The following is a 15,194-nucleotide window of genomic DNA, read 5'->3' as shown; positions in this document are numbered from 1 at the left end:
GGCCTCTCTCCCTGGACTTGCCTTGACATCAAAGCGTTCGCTGTCACAGCCTCTCGCCCTTGACATCAACGCGATCATCACCCTTAAAAAGCCTCCACTGTGGTCCAGTCTTGGCTGGAACGTCGCCTTTCATGGACTTCTGCCTGCCTGCCTGCCTGCTTGCCTACCTGCCACTGAGCCGACTCCTGCTCTACCCGTGAGATCGGTTACTTCAATAAAGACTTGATTCTCCCTTACCTGGTTGTCCCGTCTGCTTTTGGGTTCGTTCCTGATACGTGACACTTTAAGTCATATTTTTAAATTACAAACGTGACTCCTTGGACAGCAAAAGCGATAGGATGTGATGGAGTTTGTCATAAGATGAAAGTGGGGAAACAAGCTGCCAACAGAAAGAAGAAGGTCGGCGGCCAACTCATCTATGAAAAAACTGCAAGACTCAAGCTCGACGGCCATACCAGCCTGATAACGCCCGATCTCGGAAGCTAAAGCAAGGTCGGGCCTGGTTAGTACCTGGATGGGAGACTGCCTGGGAATACCAGGTGTTGTAAGCCTTTTATTCCGCCCTACGATCATCTCAAAGTACTTTGATTTTCTTTTACTGAATTCCAATTGAAAAATCTGACGTATAGGTGAAACCAGAAAACATTTGGGTCAGAAACCAGTAAAAAGTCTTCTCAATGGCTGTATCTTAGTTAGCTTTATGTCACAGCCTCTCGCCCTCGACATCAAAGCGTTCGCGGTCACAGCCTCTCACCCTTGACATCAAAGCGTTTGCCCCTGACACCTGCTTACCCCCCCTGTCACGGCCTCTCTCCCTGGACTTGCCTTGACATCTAAGCGTTCGCTGTCACAGCCTCTCGCCCTTGACATCAACGCGATCATCACCCTTAAAAAGCCTCCACTGTGGTCCAGTCTTGGCTGGAACGTCGCCTTTCATGGACTTCTGCCTGCCTGCCTGCCTGCTTGCCTACCTGCCACTGAGCCGACTCCTGCTCTACCCGTGAGATCGGTTACTTCAATAAAGACTTGATTCTCCCTTACCTGGTTGTCCCGTCTGCTTTTGGGTTCGTTCCTGATACGTGACACTTTAAGTCATATTTTTAAATTACAAACGTGACTCCTTGGACAGCAAAAGCGATAGGATGTGATGGAGTTTGTCATAAGATGAAAGTGGGGAAACAAGCTGCCAACAGAAAGAAGAAGGTCGGTGGCCAACTCATCTATGAAAAAGCTGCAAGACTCAAGCTCGACGGCTTACGGCCATACCATCCTGATAACGCCCGACCTCGGAAGCTAAAGCAAGGTCGGGCCTGGTTAGTACCTGGATGGGAGACTGCCTGGGAATACCAGGTGTTGCAAGCCTTTTATTCCGCCCTACGATCATCTCAAAGTACTTTGATTTTCTTTTACTGAATTCCAATTGAAAAATCTGACGTATAGGTGAAACCAGACAAACATTTGTGTCAGAAACCAGTAAAAAGTCTTCTCAATTTCTGTATCTTAGTTAGCTTTATGTCACAGCCTCTCGCCCTCGACATCAAAGCGTTCGCGGTCTCAGCCTCTCGCCCTTGACATCAAAGCGTTTGCCCCTGACACCTGCTGACCCCCCCTGTCACAGCCTCTCTCCCTGGACTTGCCTTGACATCTAAGCGTTCGCTGTCACTGCCTCTCGCCCTTGACATCAACGCGATCATCACCCTTAAAAAGCCTCCACTGTGGTCCAGTCTTGGCTGGAACGTCGCCTTTCATGGACTTCTGCCTGCCTGCCTGCCTGCCTGCTTGCCTACCTGCCACTGAGCCGACTCCTGCTCTATCCGTGAGATCGGTTACTTCAATAAAAAGTTGATTCTTCCCTTACCTGGTTGTGCCGTCTGCTTTTGGCTTCGTTCCTGATACGTGACACTTTAAGTCATATTTTTACATTACAAACGTGACTTCTTGGACAGCAAAACCGATAGGATGTGATGGAGTTTGTCATAAGATGAAAGTGGGGAAACAAGCTGACAACAGAAAGAAGAAGGTCGGCGGCCAACTCATCTATGAAAAAGCTGCAAGACTCAAGCTCGACGGCTTACGGCCATAGCAGCCTGATAACACCCGATCTCGTCCGATCTCGGAAGCTAAAGCAAGGTCGGGCCCGGTTAGTACCTGGATGGGAGACCGCCTGGGAATACCAGGTGCTGTAAGCCTTTTATTCCGCCCTACGATCATCTCAAAGTACTTTGATTTTCTTTTACTGAATTCCAATTGAAAAATCTGACGTATAGGTGAAACCAGACAAACATTTGGGTCAGAAACCAGTAAAAAGTCTTCTCAATTTCTGTATCTTAGTTAGCTTTATGTCACAGCCTCTCGCCCTCGACATCAAAGCGTTCGCGGTCACAGCCTCTTGCCCTTGACATCAAAGCGTTTGCCCCTGACACCTGCTGACCCCCCCTGTCACAGCCTCTCTCCCTGGACTTGCCTTGACATCTAAGCGTTCGCTGTCACAGCCTCTCGCCCTTGACATCAACGCGATCATCACCCTTAAAAAGCCTCCACTGTGGTCCAGTTTTGGCTGGAACGTCGCCTTTCATGGACTTCTGCCTGCTTGCCTGCCTGCTTGCCTACCTGCCACTGAGCCGACTCCTGCTCTACCCGTGAGATTGGTTACTTCAATAAAGACTTGATTCTCCCTTACCTGGTTGTCCCGTCTGCTTTTGGCTTCGTTCCTGATACGTGACACTTTAAGTCATATTTTTACATTACAAACGTGACTCCTTGGAGAGCAAAAGCGATAGGATGTGATGGAGTTTGTCATAAGATGAAAGTGGGGAAACAAGCTGACAACAGAAAGAAGAAGGTCGGCGGCCAACTCATCTATGAAAAAGCTGCAAGACTCAAGCTCGACGGCTTACGCCCATACCAGCCTGATAACGCCCGATCTCGGAAGCTAAAGCAAGGTCGGGCCCGGTTAGTACCTGGATGGGAGACCGCCTGGGAATACCAGGTGCTGTAAGCCTTTTATTCCGCCCTACGATCATCTCAAAGTACTTTGATTTTCTTTTACTGAATTCCAATTGAAAAATCTGACGTATAGGTGAAACCAGACAAACATTTGGGTCAGAAACCAGTAAAAAGTCTTCTCAATTTCTGTATCTTAGTTAGCTTTATGTCACAGCCTCTCGCCCTCGACATCAAAGCGTTCGCGGTCACAGCCTCTTGCCCTTGACATCAAAGCGTTTGCCCCTGACACCTGCTGACCCCCCCTGTCACAGCCTCTCTCCCTGGACTTGCCTTGACATCTAAGCGTTCGCTGTCACAGCCTCTCGCCCTTGACATCAACGCGATCATCACCCTTAAAAAGCCTCCACTGTGGTCCAGTTTTGGCTGGAACGTCGCCTTTCATGGACTTCTGCCTGCTTGCCTGCCTGCTTGCCTACCTGCCACTGAGCCGACTCCTGCTCTACCCGTGAGATTGGTTACTTCAATAAAGACTTGATTCTCCCTTACCTGGTTGTCCCGTCTGCTTTTGGGTTCGTTCCTGATACGTGACACTTTAAGTCATATTTTTACATTACAAACGTGACTCCTTGGAGAGCAAAAGCGATAGGATGTGATGGAGTTTGTCATAAGATGAAAGTGGGGAAACAAGCTGACAACAGAAAGAAGAAGGTCGGCGGCCAACTCATCTATGAAAAAGCTGCAAGACTCAAGCTCGACGGCTTACGCCCATACCAGCCTGATAACGCCCGATCTCGGAAGCTAAAGCAAGGTCGGGCCCGGTTAGTACCTGGATGAGAGACCGCCTGGGAATACCAGGTGCTATAAGCCTTTTATTCCGCCCTACGATCATCTCAAAGTACTTTGATTTTCTTTTACTGAATTCCAATTGAAAAATCTGACGTATAGGTGAAACCAGACAAACATTTGTGTCAGAAACCAGTAAAAAGTCTTCTCAATTTCTGTATCTTAGTTAGCTTTATGTCACAGCCTCTCGCCCTCGACATCAAAGCGTTCGCGGTCACAGCCTCTCACCCTTGACATCAAAGCGTTTGCCCCTGACACCTGCTGACCCCCCCTGTCACAGCCTCTCTCCCTGGACTTGCCTTGACATCTAAGCGTTCGCTGTCACAGCCTCTCGCCCTTGACATCAACGCGATCATCACCCTTAAAAAGCCTCCACTGTGGTCCAGTCTTGGCTGGAACGTCGCCTTTCATGGACTTCTGCCTGCCTGCCTGCCTGCTTGCCTACCTGCCACTGAGCCGACTCCTGCTCTACCCGTGAGATCGGTTACTTCAATAAAGACTTGATTCTCCCTTACCTGGTTGTCCCGTCTGCTTTTGGGTTCGTTCCTGATACGTGACACTTTAAGTCATATTTTTAAATTACAAACGTGACTCCTTGGACAGCAAAAGCGATAGGATGTGATGGAGTTTGTCATAAGATGAAAGTGGGGAAACAAGCTGCCAACAGAAAGAAGAAGGTCGGCGGCCAACTCATCTATGAAAAAGCTGCAAGACTCAAGCTCGACGGCTTACGGCCATAGCAGCCTGATAACACCCGATCTCGTCCGATCTCGGAAGCTAAAGCAAGGTCGGGCCCGGTTAGTACCTGGATGGGAGACCGCCTGGGAATACCAGGTGCTGTAAGCCTTTTATTCCGCCCTACGATCATCTCAAAGTACTTTGATTTTCTTTTACTGAATTCCAATTGAAAAATCTGACGTATAGGTGAAACCAGACAAACATTTGGGTCAGAAACCAGTAAAAAGTCTTCTCAATTTCTGTATCTTAGTTAGCTTTATGTCACAGCCTCTCGCCCTCGACATCAAAGCGTTCGCGGTCACAGCCTCTTGCCCTTGACATCAAAGCGTTTGCCCCTGACACCTGCTGACCCCCCCTGTCACAGCCTCTCTCCCTGGACTTGCCTTGACATCTAAGCGTTCGCTGTCACAGCCTCTCGCCCTTGACATCAACGCGATCATCACCCTTAAAAAGCCTCCACTGTGGTCCAGTTTTGGCTGGAACGTCGCCTTTCATGGACTTCTGCCTGCTTGCCTGCCTGCTTGCCTACCTGCCACTGAGCCGACTCCTGCTCTACCCGTGAGATTGGTTACTTCAATAAAGACTTGATTCTCCCTTACCTGGTTGTCCCGTCTGCTTTTGGCTTCGTTCCTGATACGTGACACTTTAAGTCATATTTTTACATTACAAACGTGACTCCTTGGAGAGCAAAAGCGATAGGATGTGATGGAGTTTGTCATAAGATGAAAGTGGGGAAACAAGCTGACAACAGAAAGAAGAAGGTCGGCGGCCAACTCATCTATGAAAAAGCTGCAAGACTCAAGCTCGACGGCTTACGCCCATACCAGCCTGATAACGCCCGATCTCGGAAGCTAAAGCAAGGTCGGGCCCGGTTAGTACCTGGATGGGAGATCGCCTGGGAATACCAGGTGCTGTAAGCCTTTTATTCCGCCCTACGATCATCTCAAAGTACTTTGATTTTCTTTTACTGAATTCCAATTGAAAAATCTGACGTATAGGTGAAACCAGACAAACATTTGGGTCAGAAACCAGTAAAAAGTCTTCTCAATTTCTGTATCTTAGTTAGCTTTATGTCACAGCCTCTCGCCCTCGACATCAAAGCGTTCGCGGTCACAGCCTCTTGCCCTTGACATCAAAGCGTTTGCCCCTGACACCTGCTGACCCCCCCTGTCACAGCCTCTCTCCCTGGACTTGCCTTGACATCTAAGCGTTCGCTGTCACAGCCTCTCGCCCTTGACATCAACGCGATCATCACCCTTAAAAAGCCTCCACTGTGGTCCAGTTTTGGCTGGAACGTCGCCTTTCATGGACTTCTGCCTGCTTGCCTGCCTGCTTGCCTACCTGCCACTGAGCCGACTCCTGCTCTACCCGTGAGATTGGTTACTTCAATAAAGACTTGATTCTCCCTTACCTGGTTGTCCCGTCTGCTTTTGGCTTCGTTCCTGATACGTGACACTTTAAGTCATATTTTTACATTACAAACGTGACTCCTTGGAGAGCAAAAGCGATAGGATGTGATGGAGTTTGTCATAAGATGAAAGTGGGGAAACAAGCTGACAACAGAAAGAAGAAGGTCGGCGGCCAACTCATCTATGAAAAAGCTGCAAGACTCAAGCTCGACGGCTTACGCCCATACCAGCCTGATAACGCCCGATCTCGGAAGCTAAAGCAAGGTCGGGCCCGGTTAGTACCTGGATGAGAGACCGCCTGGGAATACCAGGTGCTATAAGCCTTTTATTCCGCCCTACGATCATCTCAAAGTACTTTGATTTTCTTTTACTGAATTCCAATTGAAAAATCTGACGTATAGGTGAAACCAGACAAACATTTGTGTCAGAAACCAGTAAAAAGTCTTCTCAATTTCTGTATCTTAGTTAGCTTTATGTCACAGCCTCTCGCCCTCGACATCAAAGCGTTCGCGGTCACAGCCTCTCACCCTTGACATCAAAGCGTTTGCCCCTGACACCTGCTGACCCCCCCTGTCACAGCCTCTCTCCCTGGACTTGCCTTGACATCTAAGCGTTCGCTGTCACAGCCTCTCGCCCTTGACATCAACGCGATCATCACCCTTAAAAAGCCTCCACTGTGGTCCAGTCTTGGCTGGAACGTCGCCTTTCATGGACTTCTGCCTGCCTGCCTGCCTGCTTGCCTACCTGCCACTGAGCCGACTCCTGCTCTACCCGTGAGATCGGTTACTTCAATAAAGACTTCATTCTCCCTTACCTGGTTGTCCCGTCTGCTTTTGGGTTCGTTCCTGATACGTGACACTTTAAGTCATATTTTTAAATTACAAACGTGACGCCTTGGACAGCAAAAGCGATAGGATGTGATGGAGTTTGTCATAAGATGAAAGTGGGGAAACAAGCTGCCAACAGAAAGAAGAAGGTCGGCGGCCAACTCATCTATGAAAAAGCTGCAAGACTCAAGCTCGACGGCTTACGGCCATACCATCCTGATAACGCCCGACCTCCGAAGCTAAAGCAAGGTCGGGCCTGGTTAGTACCTGGATGGGAGACCGGCAGGGAATACCAGGTGCTGTAAGCCTTTTATTCCGCCCTACGATCATCTCAAAGTACTTTGATTTTCTTTTACTGAATTCCAATTGAAAAATCTGACGTATAGGTGAAACCAGACAAACATTTGTGTCAGAAACCAGTAAAAAGTCTTCTCAATTTCTGTATCTTAGTTAGCTTTATGTCACAGCCTCTCGCCCTCGAAGTCAAAGCGTTCGCGGTCACAGCCTCTCACCCTTGACATCAAAGCGTTTGCCCCTGACACCTGCTTACCCCCCCTGTCACAGCCTCTCTCCCTGGACTTGCCTTGACATCAAAGCGTTCGCTGTCACAGCCTCTCGCCCTTGACATCAACGCGATCATCACCCTTAAAAAGCCTCCACTCTGGTCCAGTCTTGGCTGGAACGTCGCCTTTCATGGACTTCTGCCTGCCTGCCTGCCTGCTTGCCTACCTGCCACTGAGCCGACTCCTGCTCTACCCGTGAGATCGGTTACTTCAATAAAGACTTGATTCTCCCTTACCTGGTTGTCCCGTCTGCTTTTGGGTTCGTTCCTGATACGTGACAGTTTAAGTCATATTTTTAAATTACAAACGTGACTCCTTGGACAGCAAAAGCGATAGGATGTGATGGAGTTTGTCATAAGATGAAAGTGGGGAAACAAGCTGCCAACAGAAAGAAGAAGGTCGGCGGCCAACTAATCTATGAAAAAGCTGCAAGACTCAAGCTCGACGGCCATACCAGCCTGATAACGCCCGATCTCGGAAGCTAAAGCAAGGTCGGGCCTGGTTAGTACCTGGATGGGAGACTGCCTGGGAATACCAGGTGTTGTAAGCCTTTTATTCCGCCCTACGATCATCTCAAAGTACTTTGATTTTCTTTTACTGAATTCCAATTGAAAAATCTGACGTATAGGTGAAACCAGAAAACATTTGGGTCAGAAACCAGTAAAAAGTCTTCTCAATGGCTGTATCTTAGTTAGCTTTATGTCACAGCCTCTCGCCCTCGACATCAAAGCGTTCGCGGTCACAGCCTCTCACCCTTGACATCAAAGCGTTTGCCCCTGACACCTGCTGACCCCCCCTGTCACGGCCTCTCTCCCTGGACTTGCCTTGACATCAAAGCGTTCGCTGTCACAGCCTCTCGCCCTTGACATCAACGCGATCATCACCCTTAAAAAGCCTCCACTGTGGTCCAGTCATGGCTGGAACGTCGCCTTTCATGGACTTCTGCCTGCCTGCCTGCCTGCTTGCCTACCTGCCACTGAGCCGACTCCTGCTCTACCCGTGAGATCGGTTACTTCAATAAAGACTTAATTCTCTCTTACCTGGTTGTCCCGTCTGCTTTTGGGTTCGTTCCTGATACGTGACACTTTAAGTCATATTTTTAAATTACAAACGTGACTCCTTGGACAGCAAAAGCGAGAGGATGTGATGGAGTTTGTCATAAGATGAAAGTGGGGAAACAAGCTGCCAACAGAAAGAAGAAGGTCGGCGGCCAACACATCTATGAAAAAGCTGCAAGACTTAAGCTCGACGGCTTACGGCCATACCAGCCTGATAACGCCCGATCTCGGAAGCTAAAGCAAGGTCGGGCCTGGTTAGTACCTGGATGGGAGACTGCCTGGGAATACCAGGTGTTGTAAGCCTTTTATTCCGCCCTACGATCATCTCAAAGTACTTTGATTTTCTTTTACTGAATTCCAATTGAAAAATCTGACGTATAGGTGAAACCAGACAAACATTTGTGTCAGAAACCAGTAAAAAGTCTTCTCAATTTCTGTATCTTAGTTAGCTTTATGTCACAGCCTCTCGCCCTCGACATCAAAGCGTTCGCGGTCACAGCCTCTCGCCCTTGACATCAAAGCGTTTGCCCCTGACACCTGCTGACCCCCCCTGTCAGAGCCTCTCTCCCTGGACTTGCCTTGACATCTAAGCGTTCGCTGTCACAGCCTCTCGCCCTTGACATCAACGCGATCATCACCCTTAAAAAGCCTCCACTGTGGTCCAGTCTTGGCTGGAACGTCGCCTATCATGGACTTCTGCCTGCCTGCCTGCCTGCCTGCTTGCCTACCTGCCACTGAGCCGACTCCTGCTCTATCCGTGAGATCGGTTACTTCAATAAAAAGTTGATTCTTCCCTTACCTGGTTGTGCCGTCTGCTTTTGGCTTCGTTCCTGATACGTGACACTTTAAGTCATATTTTTACATTACAAACGTGACTTCTTGGACAGCAAAAGCTATAGGATGTGATGGAGTTTGTCATAAGATCAAAGTGGGGAAACAAGCTGACAACAGAAAGAAGAAGGTCGGCGGCCAACTCATCTATGAAAAAGCTGCAAAACTCAAGCTCGACGGCTTACGGCCATACCAGCCTGATAACGCCCGATCTCGGAAGCTAAAGCAAGGTCGGGCCTGGTTAGTACCTGGATGGGAGACTGCCTGGGAATACCAGGTGTTGTAAGCCTTTTATTCCGCCCTACGATCATCTCAAAGTACTTTGATTTTCTTTTACTGAATTCCAATTGAAAAATCTGACGTATAGGTGAAACCAGACAAACATTTGTGTCAGAAACCAGTATAAAGTCTTCTCAATTTCTGTATCTTAGTTAGCTTTATGTCACAGCCTCTCGCCCTCGACATCAAAGCGTTCGCGGTCCCAGCCTCTCGCCCTTGACATCAAAGCGTTTGCCCCTGACACCTGCTGACCCCCCCTGTCACAGCCTCTCTCCCTGGACTTGCCTTGACATCTAAGCGTTCGCTGTCACAGCCTCTCGCCCTTGACATCAACGCGATCATCACCCTTAAAAAGCCTCCACTGTGGTCCAGTCTTGGCTGGAACGTCGCCTTTCATGGACTTCTGCCTGCCTGCCTGCATGCTTGCCTACCTGCCACTGAGCCGATTCCTGCTCTACCCGTGAGATCGGTTACTTCAATAAAAAGTTGATTCTTCCCTTACCTGGTTGTGCCGTCTGCTTTTGGCTTCGTTCCTGATACGTGACACTTTAAGTAATATTTTTACATTACAAACGTGACTCCTTGGACAGCAAAAGCGATAGGATGTGATGGAGTTTGTCATAAGATGAAAGTGGGGAAACAAGCTGACAACAGAAAGAAGAAGGTCGGCGGCCAACTCATCTATGAAAAAGCTGCAAGACTCAAGCTCGACGGCTTACGGCCATACCAGCCTGATAACGCCCGATCTCGTCCGATCTCGGAAGCTAAAGCAAGGTCGGGCCCGGTTAGTACCTGGATGGGAGACCGCCTGGTAATACCAGGTGCTGTAAGCCTTTTATTCCGCCCTACGATCATCTCAAAGTACTTTGCTTTTCTTTTACTGAATTCCAATTGAAAAATCTGACGTATAGGTGAAACCAGACAAACATTTGGGTCAGAAACCAGTAAAAAGTCTTCTCAATGGCTGTATCTTAGTTAGCTTTATGTCACAGCCTCTCGCCCTCGACATCAAAGCGTTCGCGGTCACAGCCTCTCGCCCTTGACATCAAAGCGTTTGCCCCTGACACCTGCTGACCCCCCCTGTCACAGCCTCTCTCCCTGGACTTGCCTTGACATCAAAGCGTTCGCTGTCACATCCTCTCGCCCTTGACATCAACGCGATCATCACCCTTAAAAAGCCTCCACTGCGGTCCAGTCTTGGCTGGAACGTCGCCTTTCATGGACTTCTGCCTGCTTGCCTGCCTGCCTGCCTGCTTGCCTACCTGCCACTGAGCCGACTCCTGCTCTACCCGTGAGATCGGTTACTTCAATAAAGACTTGAATCTCTCTTACCTGGTTGTCCCGTCTGCTTTTGGCTTCGTTCCTGATACGTGACACTTTAAGTCATATTTTTAAATTACAAACGTGACTCCTTGGACAGCAAAAGCGATAGGATGAGATGGAGTTTGTCATAAGATGAAAGTGGGGAAACAAGCTGCCAACAGAAAGAAGAAGGTCGGCGGCCAACTCATCTATGAAAAAGCTGCAAGACTCAAGCTCGACGGCCATACCAGCCTGATAACGCCCGATCTCGGAAGCTAAAGCAAGGTCGGGCCTGGTTAGTACCTGGATGGGAGACTGCCTGGGAATACCAGGTGTTGTAAGCCTTTTATTCCGCCCTACGATCATCTCAAAGTACTTTGATTTTCTTTTACTGAATTCCAATTGAAAAATCTGACGTATAGGTGAAACCAGACAAACATTTGTGTCAGAAACCAGTAAAAAGTCTTCTCAATTTCTGTATCTTAGTTAGCTTTATGTCACAGCCTCTCGCCCTCGACATCAAAGCGTTCGCGGTCACAGCCTCTCGCCCTTGACATCAAAGCGTTTGCCCCTGACACCTGCTGACCCCCCCTGTCACAGCCTCTCTCCCTGGACTTGCCTTGACATCTAAGCGTTCGCTGTCACAGCCTCTCGCCCTTGACATCAACGCGATCATCACCCTTAAAAAGCCTCCACTGTGGTCCAGTCTTGGCTGGAACGTCGCCTTTCATGGACGCCTGCCTGCCTGCCTGCCTGCTTGCCTACCTGCCACTGAGCCGACTCCTGCTCTACCCGTGAGATCGGTTACTTCAATAAAGACTTGATTCTCCCTTACCTGGTTGTCCCTTCTGCTTTTGGGTTCGTTCCTGATACGTGACACTTTAAGTCATATTTTTACATTACAAACGTGACTCCTTGGACAGCAAAAGCGATAGGATGTGATGGAGTTTGTCATAAGATGAAAGTGGTGAAACAAGCTGACAACAGAAAGAAGAAGTTCGGCGGCCAACTCATCTATTAAAAAGCTGCAAGGCTCCAGCTCGACGGCTTACGGTCATACCAGCCTGATAACGCCCGATCTCGTCGGATCTCGGAAGCTAAAGCAAGGTCGGGCCTGGTTAGTACCTGGATGGGAGACCGCCTGGGAATACCAGGTGCTGTAAGCCTTTTATTCCGCCCTACGATCATATCAAAGTACTTTGATTTTCTTTTACTGAATTGCAATTGAAAAATCTGACGTATAGGTGAAACCAGACAAACATTTGGGTCAGAAACCATTAAAAAGTCTTCTCAATGGTTGTATCTTAGTTAGCTTTATGTCACAGCCTCTCGCCCTCGACATCAAAGCGTTCGCGGTCACAGCCTCTCGCCCTTGACATCACAGCGTTTGCCCCTGACACCTGCTGACCCCCCCCTGTCAGAGCCTCTCTCCCTGGACTTGCCTTGACAACAAAGCGTTCGCTGTCACAGCCTCTCGCCCTTGACATCAACGCGATCATCACCCTTAAAAAGCCTCCACTATGGTCCAGTTGTGGGGTACTTGGGATTTAGTAGCCCCCCATCTATTTTTTATTTTATATACTTACCTTCATTGACCACTCACTAATAGTAAAGAGGAGAATTGTCTGCTGTGTTGTTGTGATAGCCGGTTCTCGCCACAGGAGGGCACTGCAGGTTAATTGCTTCTAGCCTGTGTGACGTAGTGCTGGCTCTCGCCGTGCACTCTGGGACATAGAGTCGTCAGATGAGTGTTGCCGTTCGTATAGTGAGCCATGCTCTGAAAACGTGTCCTCTGTAATGTCTATTTGACAGGTAAGCAGACTAGTTAGACATATGGAATTAGGATGGTGATTAAATATGATGTGTAGGTGGGATATGGATGCCTATTAGAAATACCCACGAAGGGACTTTCATATTTATTTTGATAACGTCATATCACTGGCTAACGTTAGCTAGATTGCTAGCGAGTTGCTAACGTTAGCATAGCCATAGCTCCCGCGGTCTGAACCCATTGTTCTGTAGCTTGGCTTTGACATTGTCTGTAGGTGTGATTACTCTGTCCCTTTGCTATGTTTGGTGTCTCCACACTGTGTAAATATGAAGGTAGGCCTATGTGTGTTGCTATTTTGATCCCCCCATGTTCCGTAACGTTATATACTGTTTAGCTTTGCTCGCGGTAGGCTAGACTAATGTGAATTTATGGAAGAATATATTTGGTGCTCTTATTGTGTATAAATTGGAGATGAGTGTTGCCGTTCGTATAGTGAGCCATGCTCTGAAAACGTGTCCTCTGTAATGTCTATTTGACAGATGGAGTAAAACAACAAAAACACCAGCCCTTGTAAGTGTCATTCTTATCAAGTGTGCTACAAATATTGGTGCCGAAACCCGGGATCAGCGCCATTGCCACCATTGTCAGGAGAAGAAGTGGGGAGCGGAGTGAGAACACGTGACCAACAATGGAACTGGAGCTTGAGCAACTGCAAGACAGGCTGAGTGAGACCCTCCTGCAGTTAGGGCTGGACCAGTTAAAAGAGGTGTGTGTTATTGCTAAAGTCCCCACTGAAAACCAGACAAAGAGGCATGCGCTGATCAGACTTATTAGTGAAACTGTGGATGAAGCAATTGAGAAGGAGGATGAAGAGGTAGCACGTCAGTTTCTGTCCAGACTAGTGGACCTCTCTAGTGAAATGAAGCAGAGAGGGGCGGAGTCACATACTGGTGCAGGTGCAGACAGTACTAACAAGGATGCTGCTGAATTGGCAAGCTTACATGAACAATATCAGGCCTTACAGTCCAGCTTTACTGCATCCACAAAAGCGCTTGAGGAAGAGATATCACGCCTCAGTGAGAAACTAAGTCTTAAAGAACCCAGTAGACCTAGTCAACCTTCAAACCCAATCCCGTCAGTAATCCGACCCCCTGAAGTAACCATACGCAGAGACTTTAAGATAAATGGCCAAATAGGAGAACGGGGGCAGATAGACAAGTTGTCTTATATAAATCTTACGCATCAGATTGATATGGGGGTGAGAAAAGGCCACAGCGAGTTGGAGATAATAGAGGCTGTAATCCGAGCCATCAGCCCTGGGCTGACTCTCCGTGACTTGTTAGAGATCAAAACCGAACTCACCCTCCCTCAGCTGAGGACCATTCTGAAAGGCCATTTCAAAGAGGATAGCTCTGTGGACCTATATCACCGACTAATCAACATCACACAGGACAGTCAGGAGTCACCACAGAACTTCCTGTTCCGAGCCATAGCATGTAAAGAGAGACTCTTAGCAGCAGCGAGCGAGCCTGGCTCTGATGAACAATACAGCCCTGAACTGATACAGAAGAAGTTCCTAAGAGCTGTGGGAACTGGGCTAGTGAGTGACCAGGTAAAATATCAGCTCAAGAGCTATCTCGATGATCAAGCAACTACTGATGATGTTCTCATTGTTAAGATGATAGAGGCCGCAAGTTTCGAGTCAGAGAGACAGCGGAAATTCAAGAAGAGCTCCCACAGTAAGGAAACCAGAGTGCGGGAAGTGCGAGCTGAGGCACATCAGTATCTAGGAGCGGAAGCTGCAGTGGTCGGGGGTCAGGAGTCGTCACCATCAACATCCGCGAGTGTGAAAGCCCTTAAGACACAGGCAGGGAACCAAAAGGAGTCTGCGTTCTACGAGATAATCCAACAGCTGAAAGGAGAAATGGAACAGATGAGAAAAGCCATGAACCACTCCTCTGGCCAAAGACCTTCTCGTCAGCAGCAGCCTGTGAGGAAGCGCGGATGCAAAGCCTGTCAAGACAGTGAAAGGGGCGACCAGTGCAACCACTGTTTCAAATGCGGACAGAGTGGCCATCTTTCAAGAGGGTGTAGAGCTCAGAGGCCTGAAAAATCGGAGCAGGTAGACACGTCTAGCTGTACTGTCACCAGCAAGCTCATCGACGACAGTATTCAGCTACTAGAAGCCAGAGTGTCTGCCCGACAGCGAGACGAGGCAGGGCGGGAACAGCAAGCACCCACAGTGAGTCATATCTCCTCAAAACGCCAGTCACAGCTGCTGAACCTAATTGGAAAGAAATACATGATAAACTGTTACATTGATGGTGTAGCCACACAGGCATTGTGGGATACCGGGTCGCAGGTCTGCCTAATCAGTGAAGAATGGAGGAGAAAACATCTCCCACACACCAAGGTGAGAAGCACAGAAGAGATCCTTGGCCCTGGCACCCTGACTGGTAAAGCAGCAAACCAGACAACCATTCCTTTCTCTGGATGGGTGGAAGTGACTGTCCAGTTAGCACCGAATAGCACCACTCAGACTCCACCAATGGAACTCACTGTGCCAATACTAGTAACCACACACCAGGGCACCGCAGAAGAACCGATCATCGGTTACAATGTAATTG

The 15,194-nt window shown here is 48.7% G+C and overlaps 3 non-coding genes and 7 pseudogenes across 3 annotated transcripts; all 10 read left to right on the top strand.

Moving 5' to 3' along the window:
• The first annotated feature begins 1,252 nt into the window (after positions 1-1,252).
• On the top strand, positions 1,253-1,362 carry LOC130129386 (5S ribosomal RNA; annotated as a pseudogene).
• Positions 1,363-2,069: 707 nt separating this feature from the next.
• On the top strand, positions 2,070-2,189 carry LOC130129193 (5S ribosomal RNA). The gene has a single exon (XR_008811975.1). It is a non-coding gene; the product is annotated as a 5S ribosomal RNA (ribosomal RNA).
• A 702-nt stretch (positions 2,190-2,891) lies between these two features.
• LOC130129362 (5S ribosomal RNA) lies at positions 2,892-3,001 on the top strand (annotated as a pseudogene).
• A 1,514-nt stretch (positions 3,002-4,515) lies between these two features.
• On the top strand, positions 4,516-4,635 carry LOC130129192 (5S ribosomal RNA). Its single transcript, XR_008811974.1, has one exon. It is a non-coding gene; the product is annotated as a 5S ribosomal RNA (ribosomal RNA).
• Positions 4,636-5,337: 702 nt separating this feature from the next.
• On the top strand, positions 5,338-5,447 carry LOC130129399 (5S ribosomal RNA; annotated as a pseudogene).
• Positions 5,448-6,961: 1,514 nt separating this feature from the next.
• LOC130129397 (5S ribosomal RNA) lies at positions 6,962-7,071 on the top strand (annotated as a pseudogene).
• Positions 7,072-8,577: 1,506 nt separating this feature from the next.
• LOC130129357 (5S ribosomal RNA) lies at positions 8,578-8,687 on the top strand (annotated as a pseudogene).
• Positions 8,688-9,394: 707 nt separating this feature from the next.
• LOC130129354 (5S ribosomal RNA) lies at positions 9,395-9,504 on the top strand (annotated as a pseudogene).
• A 703-nt stretch (positions 9,505-10,207) lies between these two features.
• LOC130129231 (5S ribosomal RNA) lies at positions 10,208-10,327 on the top strand (annotated as a pseudogene).
• A 1,515-nt stretch (positions 10,328-11,842) lies between these two features.
• On the top strand, positions 11,843-11,962 carry LOC130129185 (5S ribosomal RNA). Its single transcript, XR_008811967.1, has one exon. It is a non-coding gene; the product is annotated as a 5S ribosomal RNA (ribosomal RNA).
• Positions 11,963-15,194: the final 3,232 nt, after the last annotated feature.

This window comes from Lampris incognitus, chromosome 18 (genome assembly GCF_029633865.1).
Source record: "Lampris incognitus isolate fLamInc1 chromosome 18, fLamInc1.hap2, whole genome shotgun sequence".
NCBI classification, from domain to species: Eukaryota; Metazoa; Chordata; class Actinopteri; order Lampriformes; family Lampridae; genus Lampris; species Lampris incognitus.
Note: the sequence above shows the minus strand (reverse complement) of the source record. Positions and strands in the feature narration are given on the sequence as shown.